The 9,356-nt window shown below is 40.2% G+C and overlaps 1 pseudogene; it reads right to left on the bottom strand.

Annotated features, from left to right (window-relative positions):
• Positions 1–623: 623 nt before the first annotated feature.
• On the bottom strand, positions 624–7,890 carry LOC117549110 (annotated as a pseudogene).
• Between the last annotated feature and the right edge of the window lie 1,466 nt (positions 7,891–9,356).

The following is a 9,356-nucleotide window of genomic DNA, read 5'->3' as shown; positions in this document are numbered from 1 at the left end:
CTGTTTGCGCTGCTTGGTGTCCCAGAATCCATCCTCCTGGAGCGAGCACCTCACCTGGGTTGAGTATGCGCACAACATCCTCCCTACTTCTGCCACGGGCCTGTCCCCATTTCACTGTGTTTATGGCTACCAGCCGCCACTGTTCCCAGCCACGGAGAGGGAGGTCACGGTCCCGTCTGCCCACGCGCTGGTCAGGCGTTGTCGGCGCGTGTGGGCTGCGGCTAGGAAGATCCTCTGCAGGAATTCACAACTGGTGAAAAGAGCAGCAGACCGAAAACGCCGACCAGCTCCTGTATACCAGCCAGGCCAAAAAGTCTGGCTTTCTACAAGAGACCTTCCCCTCCACGTACTCTCCCGTAAATTGGCTCCCCGGTTTGTGGGTCCTTTTCCCGTCACCAAGGTCATCAACCCGGTTTCAGTGAGACTACGGCTTCCCAGGTCCATGAAGGTACATCCCACCTTCCATGTAGGGAAACTAAAACCCTTGAAGGAGAGCGCTATCCCACCGCCAAACCCCCCCCGCCCCCCCGGATGATTGATGGAGTTCCGGTTTACACCGTCAAGAAGATATTGGCTAGTCGGAAAAGGGGTAGAGGGCGACAGCTACTGGTTGACTGGAAGGGTTATGGTCCTGAGGAGCGGATATGGATTCCTTCCCGCTTCGTCATAGACAAAAGCCTCATTGAGGATTTTGACCGCCTCAACTCAGAGGAGCCTGGGCCGTCAGGAGCCGTCCTTAGAAGGGGGGGTACTGTCATGTCTAGGAAACTAATAGTGAAAGTTTATTCTTTATGTTAGTTTTGTCATGTCCCTTTGCCCTGTGCTTTATGTTTATTCCCTTAATTAATCATCCCTCTCATTTCAGGCCTCCACGCTCCCCGCCCCCTTCTGTCTCCTGCGTCCTTGATTGTTTTCCCCGCCCTGATTGTTTCCACCTGTGTCCCCTTTACCTGTGTATATATTGTGGTAGCTTCCTCCTGTTCATTGTCAGTTCGTTGTCTTACTATGACCCACGTTCCTGATTACCTCACTGACTTCCCACGGATCTACCTCATTGATCACTTGCTAGTTTTCCTCGAAAGAGTATATTTGTTTTCCTTGTTTTGATTACTGTGCTAAATTCCAGTAAAGTCTTTATTTTTTGAGAACACTATCTGAGTCGTGCAATTGAGTTCATGCCTCAGAGTCTCTCCTTGACACAATATACCATTAAAATAGTTGAACGTAGCTGTTTGCTATTAGGCCGACTATATATTAAGTCGTCATATTTATACATATATCGATAAAGATATGTGTCAAAGCTCTAATCAAATTAACAGTTGTATTAATTTTAATTGTATATATATGTATATTGCCTGTGTTGTATATGTATACACACAAATGAACAACCTTGTGTTTTTTCAAAAGTTTTACAAGTTGTATTGTAGTGTTTATTTTAGTGTTGTTTTATTCTTATCCACATTTTGATTTCAGAGCACAGGACAGGAGAATGCTGGGCACAACATCACGCTCAACAGTGAGGCTGGCAATGCTGAACAAAACCAGTTATAATATTTATTCCGCTGAAAAAGTGATCCTCCCAGCGGCTCAGGAAGAAAGCCCTCAGTTTATGTTTTTGTTTATTTTAGAAATGTTTTGGCACATTTGTTCCTATTCTGCTAATGGTATATTGCAGGATATTTAAGTCTCCCATGTACTTTTTAAATTAATAATAGTATGTTCATCTTGATGTTTAACTTGTAATATTGTAATCATTTTAGTTAGAAATGCTGTTTCCAAAAATGCTGCTGAATGATTGTATATATTGTTACTTAAAGTGCTTGTCTTTGATATGATTACACCAGAAAGTCAGTCTTTGTGAGATTTATTTGTTCACATTTTTCCCAGCCACAAGATGATGTTCATTCATTGGAGGCCTCAAAGCTGGGTGAACGTATTGATGCACGGATCAATGCAATCCTTTACAACAGCATTCCACTATGGTTGGGGATGTCTGTAAAAAAAGGAGAAATAATCTTAAACCAAATAAGTGTCGCAATATAGGGAAACAAACTGACAAAAACATAAATTAGATCAGAATACATTTACATTGTTACAGCAGAAAAGAGCCAAAGACAGCCTAATGTTACTTAAAGTATGCATAAAAAAGTATTAAAGATTCAAAACAAGAAATTATAATAAAACAAATTACACATTTCACAAAATACACATCCTGTAACAGTTTGGAGGATTTAGCAGCCAGCTATATTACACAGTTTTAGCGGCATATTTATATATATATATTTATATATATATATATATATATTTATATATATATATATATATATATATATACACATGGTTGGTATTTAACAAAAAGGGGTGTTGTAGTGTGTGATATTGGTATTTATGGGAACATTTTACACCTTTCCTTCAAGTATTATACGTTTTAGTTACTTGTGGGCTACATAACATGAATAATCACAGTTACTATCCTTTTACTCCATCACATTTCAAAAAGAAATAGGCTATTGTTATTTTAACTCCACCACAGTAATCCATCATCAGCTTTACTTTTTAGATAACGTTTTAACTCACAATTGATCATAACAGGCTTCAAAATACATAAATTGTTATATATTACCAAGTGGTTTCATGTACAACCCACACAAGTATCATACTAAATTAAGCTCTGTTGCTTGGATATCTCTAGATCCTGTTATCAGCGTAATATAAAAGTACATAACGATTGATGTGTAATTTAGCATAATTTACTAGCTAGCCGCTAGCTGCCGCCTCGTTAATATAAATCCAGTACCATGCTGTCATGAACGCGCGGTGCTGTTACGTGTACGCAAATGCACGTGCTTAATGTGAACGAGCCTTTTCGGCGGCGTGGTTAAAGTTGCGCATGCTCTATGAGTGCACATACGGGTACTTCTCAGGCATGCTGGGTAATCTGTGACGTTTCGCTCTCTCAAAAGTTGGGACATTTTGTCATCATGCGCCATTGAGCAACTCTCATAGGAATTAATGAGGCCCTGCCTCCCACGCTGTATCCAGTTCTTATTACTAGTTCTACTTCCATCTACGTAACATTGCAAAAATCAGGCATGTCTTGCCTCAAAACGATGCAGAGAAACTAGTCCATGCATTTGTTACTTCAAGGCTGGATTATTGTAACTCTTTATTATCAGGGTGTACCAAGAAGTCAGTCAAGTCGCTTCAGCTGATTCAAAATGCTGCGGCTCGTGTACTAACCAGAGTTAGGAAAAGGGACCACATTACTCCTGTTCTGGCTGCCTTACACTGGCTCCCTATAGAACACAGGATAGAATTTAAAATTATTCTTCTCGCCTACAAAGCCCTTAATGGGCAGGCGCCATCTTACCTTAAAGAACTCATTATACCCTACTGTCCTACTAGGGCATTGCGTTCCAAGAATGCAGGGTTGTTGGTTGTTCCTAGAGTCTCTAAAAGTACAATGGGAGCCAGAGCCTTTTCTTATCAAGCTCCACATTTGTGGAATCACCTTCCAGTTTGTGTTCGGGCGGCAGACACCCTATCCGTTTTTAAGAGTGCGCTTAAGACCTTCCTTTTTGATAAAGCTTATAGTTAGGGCTGATTAGATTCAGCCCCTAGTTTTGCTGATATAGGCTTAGTTTGTCGGGGGACATCTTACTTCTTCCTTCTCTCTGTCTATACCTGTGTACTCTCATGTTCCGATTAACCCAGCTTCCCCAAATTTCTTTCTTTTTGGTGTCTATATACGCCGGGATCCGGAGTCATGGATGATCCTGCGCTCCTCTGTCCTGGATCGCGAGCCCTGGATCTTGAGTCGTGGCTGTGGTCCTAGATCATAGGTCCTGGATGGATATCCTCGTGGATTCATCTTCCTATTATACACACATGCATTTCCAAACATTTGGACTACCTATGTTGCAAATGTATTATCTTTTCAATTTACACACGGCATCTATTGCACGTCTGTCCGTCCTGGGAGAGGGATCCCTCCTCTGTTGCTCTCCCTGAGGTTTCTCCCATTTTTCCCTTTAAACTGTGGGTTTTCTTCGGAAGTTTTTCCTTGTACGATGTGAGGGTCTAAGGACAGAGGGTGTCGTATTGTCATACTGATATTTTGTACAAACTGTAAAGTCCACTGAGACAAATGTAACATTTGTGATATTGGGCTATATAAATAAACATTGATTGATTGATTGATTGATTATACATCCATAGTAGAGACCGGTCTCTGTCACTACCAAGCCAAGGAAGTTACCAAGGAAGTGCGCCGGACTCAGATGAAAATATTCGTGGTGGCCAAACGGCGGTACTACACTTCCGTTTGGTTGCCAGGCCCGGAAACACTTTTTTCCATTGACTAACATGGGGAAAGAGTGGTCTGTAAATCATTGGATAATTTTTTTTAAACTAATTAAACTACCCAGTATGAACGTTTGTATAGCCCTTATTAACCCTTGTGCCCTCCTCGAATTGTCAACCTTTCGACCCCTTCGTGGCAAAAATGTAGACGCACATAATAACTGCTATTAAATCATCATATATGAATATTTTTTTCTTCTTTTTTTTTTTTCATGAATCACTTATTTCGTACTCAAAACTACCAAACATTCAATAATGTTCTGGATTTTAACCCTTCAAATGCCTGTTTCATTATTTGAATTATCTCATTATTTATGACAAAAAAAACTAAAAATGAATTTTTTTCAATATAATAATTAGTAGAGGGATGAAACTTTGGTGGTTAATAGAGTCTTGGATGTGTCAAAGATTAGCAACAAAATTGATTTGACTGCATTATTATTTTTGACGTAGTGTCAGATACTACCTCTGGACACCTTTGTGGCAAAAATGTACACGCCCCAAACAACTGCTATTAAATCATCATACATCAATATCTTTTTCTACTTTTTTTTTCATTAATCACTTAAACAACTTCTAACTACTCAAAACTACCAAACATTCAATCATTTTCAGGATGTTAACCCATTCAATGCCTGTTTCATTATTTGAATTATTTCATTATTCATTACAAAAAGACACAAAAAATTAAAAAATTTCAATATAATAATTAGTAGATGGATGGAACTTTGGTGGTTATTAGAGTCTTGGATGAGTCAAAGATTAGCAACAAATTTGATTTGACTGCATTATTATTTTGTATGTAGTGTCAGATACTACCTCTGGACACCTTCGTGGCAAAAATGTAAACGCCCATAATAACTGCTATTAAATCATCATACATCAAAATATTTTTCTAGTTTTTTTTCATGAATAATTTAAACAACTTATAACGTACTCAAAACTACCAAACATTCAATAATATTCAGGATTTTAACCCATTCAATGCCTGTTTATTTGAATTATTTCATTTTGTCTTACGAAAAAACACAATAAATGAAAAATGTTCGATATAATTAGTAGAGGGATGGAACTTTGGTGGTTGTTAGAGTCTTGGATGTGTCAAAGATTAGCAACAAAATTGATTTGACTGCATTATTATTTTTTACGTAGTATCAGATACTACCTCTGGACACCTTCGTGGCAAAAAATGCCTCATTGACTGCCATTCAAACCACCTTTTTTGATCTCACTGCCATTGCAGTATAAAACCATGCATTTTGTAATGTCAGCATTTCATCTAGAAGAAAAGTTGTTATATTTGACATTTTTACTGTATTCAACAAGATTCAACCATTTTCCCACTGTAGGCCGATCCGTGAAATTATGTTTATAATATCGAGCCGTGTGACTACCAGGGGGGCCAACAGTGATTTGTGCATGTGAAATCATTTTCAAATCAATGTCTGAGTCATCGATGTGAACATTTATTGGGCAAACTGCAACAACTTTGAAAACTTCAACAACAAAGGAGAACACAACAGAATATATGAAATAGGAACACATTTGAAACAGAAATATCCAGGCTTTGAATATGTGATGTATGTGTGTGTGTGTGTTTGAGCGAAAAAAAATTCCAGCAGCAGACCTGCAGCATGGGACCTGGTGCTCTCTACACATGCACCTGTTACACTTGGTGCACGTGGTAGAAGACCTCTTTTTTAGGCCTGTGCACAACCAGCACACACGTCTCCTTCTGGTCGAGCCCATGGCACGAGTGGTGATGGCGGTCTCGGTGGTTTCTGCGAGGGCAGCAACATTGGTCTGTAACTCCACCACCATGGTAGCAGCAGCTGCTGTTCGCAGGGGGTGCTTTCTCCGCATGATCTGTGAGGACACCATGGATTTCCCCAGCTCTTCTAAGAACAACCTCCGTTTGTAGGTTCTTTGCTGGTTCCAGGAGGGATTTACTGCAGTGAACAGCACAAAAGCATTGAAGGCGGAGACATCAATGCAGTTGAAGAACAGGACAAGAGGCCACCGAAGTGTCCGCCTCCTACAGCTGTAGGTACTGACCACCTACAAACGATCAAGGAAAAAAATAGAATATAAATAAATATATATTCTTCCTCAGCATTCACAAGTATGTTATATAATTCATTATTTATATAAATGCAAGTAATATGTCTAATGAATGATAAGCACTTATAATAAATACATAGTTATCTCAAATAAACACATGCAATCAGTGAGAATAAATAAACTACGTTTGGAATCAATTCATATAGTAATAAAAGCATATAATCACATACCTTGTCAAGGTTGTCCACGCCACCCTTGCAGCGATTGTAGTCAATGATGACTTGTGGTTTCTTCATGTCATCCTGATGTACAGCTGGCTCTCTGTGTTTGCTGCTCACAGCGGGATGTAGCTGACTGCTGTGGTGGTGGTTATGAATGCAAACACAGATGACAAGACAGCTCTCTGCTTAGTCTGCTTCAGTTTGGGGGGAAGCTCAGGCTTGTTTGCCCTGATGGTACCAGGGCCACTTTCTTCTTCAGAAGCTCCTGGGCAAGTGAGTAGGAAGTGAAAAAATGGTCACATGTAAGTGTGACACCCTTGAGCCCCTCAGTCATGTCCAGGATGACTCGCTTTCCCTGGCCCTTCACCGGAGATTCACCAGCGGCTTTTCCAGTATACACCTGGCACCTCCAGGCATATGATGTGGCGACATCTGCGGTGATCCAGATTTTCAGCCTGTACTTCGCTGGCTTGCTGGGGATGTACTGCCGGAATTTGCAGCGGCCTCTGAAGGCTACGAGCTGCTCATCGACACAGATGTCTTCCCCTGGATTGAACAAGAGTGGGAGGCGCTCTGTCCACTTGTCCCACATATTTCGGAAAGCTGTAAGCTTGTCCTTCTTGTATCGAGCAGGACGGGTGAGTCGGTCATCGAATCGGAGGCTGGTGCTTATCATTTCAAAGCGTTTGTGGGACAGGGTGGCCCTGAAGATTGGTCTCCCACTCTGGTCATCCCACAGGCTGCGGGTAGATTCCCCTTTGGACCGGTACACACCCGCCAGGATGAGAAGTCCCATGTAAGCCCGAATCTCTTCAGCATCCACATCGTTCCATCCTGACACTGAACGCCTCCCATAGAGATTTGTCATCTGTAAAATTAGCTGAATCATGTCAGGAGTGAAGAAAAGGTCAAAAGACGATGCCACATCATAAATTCTTGATATGGCATATCTTGTGGGCCCTGGAATCATGCCGGTGGGTGCCTGAATGTAGCGCAGCGTCTCGGCATGAGATGGAGACCAGACTTGCCCATTTTTCCCTGTCCACTCACTGCTAGGATGGGCCGGATCCTCAGTGTCCTCCCCACTTTCAGACAAACATTCAGAAGCACTCTCAGTTGTGGAGGATTCCAGAGATAATTCAATGTCAGACTCGGAGCTTGTTTCTTCAGAAGAAGAGTCATTGCTTGCAGATGAAGGCTGCATGACCATTTCTACGGCCTCTTCTGCAGTGAAATGCCTCTTCATTTTAGCTCCTACTCTCGGCTCCAGGACTTTCTCCTTCTCTGCTCACTCATGAAATAACCCCTCAGCCAAACTGCATGTTAACATTTGGCTGTGAAAGCAGCCAGGTGCGTAAACAAACTAACAGTTGTTTTTTGTTTTTTAATTACTCGAGCAACTCTTCAAAGACACATGAAATGCATCCTTCAAAAGATCAAAAGATGCCCTTTTTTTTACCCTGAAATGATCAGTGCATGCTTACACACACACACACACACACACACACACACACACACACACACACACACACACACACACTGTTGGGGCCCCGAAATGCTGACATTACAAAATGTACTGCAATGGCAGTGAGATCAAAAAAGGTGGTTTGAATGGCAGTCAATGAGGCATTTTTTGCCACGAAGGTGTCCAGAGGTAGTATCTGATACTACGTAAAAAATAATAATGCAGTCAAAACTATTTTGTTGCTAATCTTTGACTCATCCAAGACTCTAATAACCACCAAAGTTCCATCCCTCTACTAATTATTATATCGAAATGTTTTCATTTTTTGTGTTCTTTTTTAATAAATAATGAGATAATTCAGATAATGAAACAGGCATTTAATGGGTTAATATCCTGAAAAATATCGAATATTTGGTAGATTTGAGTATGTTATAAGTTGTTTAAGTGATTTCTGGAAAAAAAAAAGTAGAAAGACATTTTGATGTATGATGATTTAATAGCAGTTATTATGGGCGTGTACATTTTTGCCACGAAGGTGTCCAGAGGTAGTATCTGACACTACGTAAAAAATAATAATGCAGTGAAATCAATTTTATTGTCAATCTTTGACTCATCCAAGACTCTAATAACCACCAAAGCCCCATCCCTCTACTAATTATTATATTGAAAAAATGTAAGGTTTTGTGTTTTTTTGTAATAAATAATGCAAATAATTAAACAGGCATTTAAAGGGTTAAAATCCAGAATATTATTGAATGTTTGGTGGTTTTGAGTACGTTATAAGTTGTTTAAGTGATTCATGAAAAAAAAGTAGAAAAATAAATTCATGTATGATGATTTAATAGCAGTTATTATGGGCGTGTACATTTTTGCTACGAAGGTATCCAGAGGGTACAAAATGCATCACGAGAGTATACAAAACATGTAAGAGTAAACGACAATGGATTTTAAAAAAATGTACTCAAAAGAAGGCTTCTTACAGAATTCCATGCCAAAAGCTGTAACACAGCTGAAATGATTACCAAATAAAAAAAAAAAGTCAGGAAAAATGTACAAAAATGCCCGAGGAGGGCACAAGGATTAAAAATATTCGTTCCTCAAGTTGTAAAAATGTGCTAATAACGTTATTCTGAGAGTTATTTCCCTCTGCATTATGAACGCGCATCTAACCCACGGGATCGCGCCGCCCGGCACGTTCATGTTACGTGTTCAGCACTACATGCGTTTATCTTTACCCATGGATGCAC

Source organism: Gymnodraco acuticeps, unplaced genomic scaffold, assembly GCF_902827175.1.
Source record: "Gymnodraco acuticeps unplaced genomic scaffold, fGymAcu1.1, whole genome shotgun sequence".
In the NCBI taxonomy this organism is placed as follows: domain Eukaryota; kingdom Metazoa; phylum Chordata; class Actinopteri; order Perciformes; family Bathydraconidae; genus Gymnodraco; species Gymnodraco acuticeps.
This window is presented reverse-complemented; position numbering and strand designations above follow the sequence as displayed.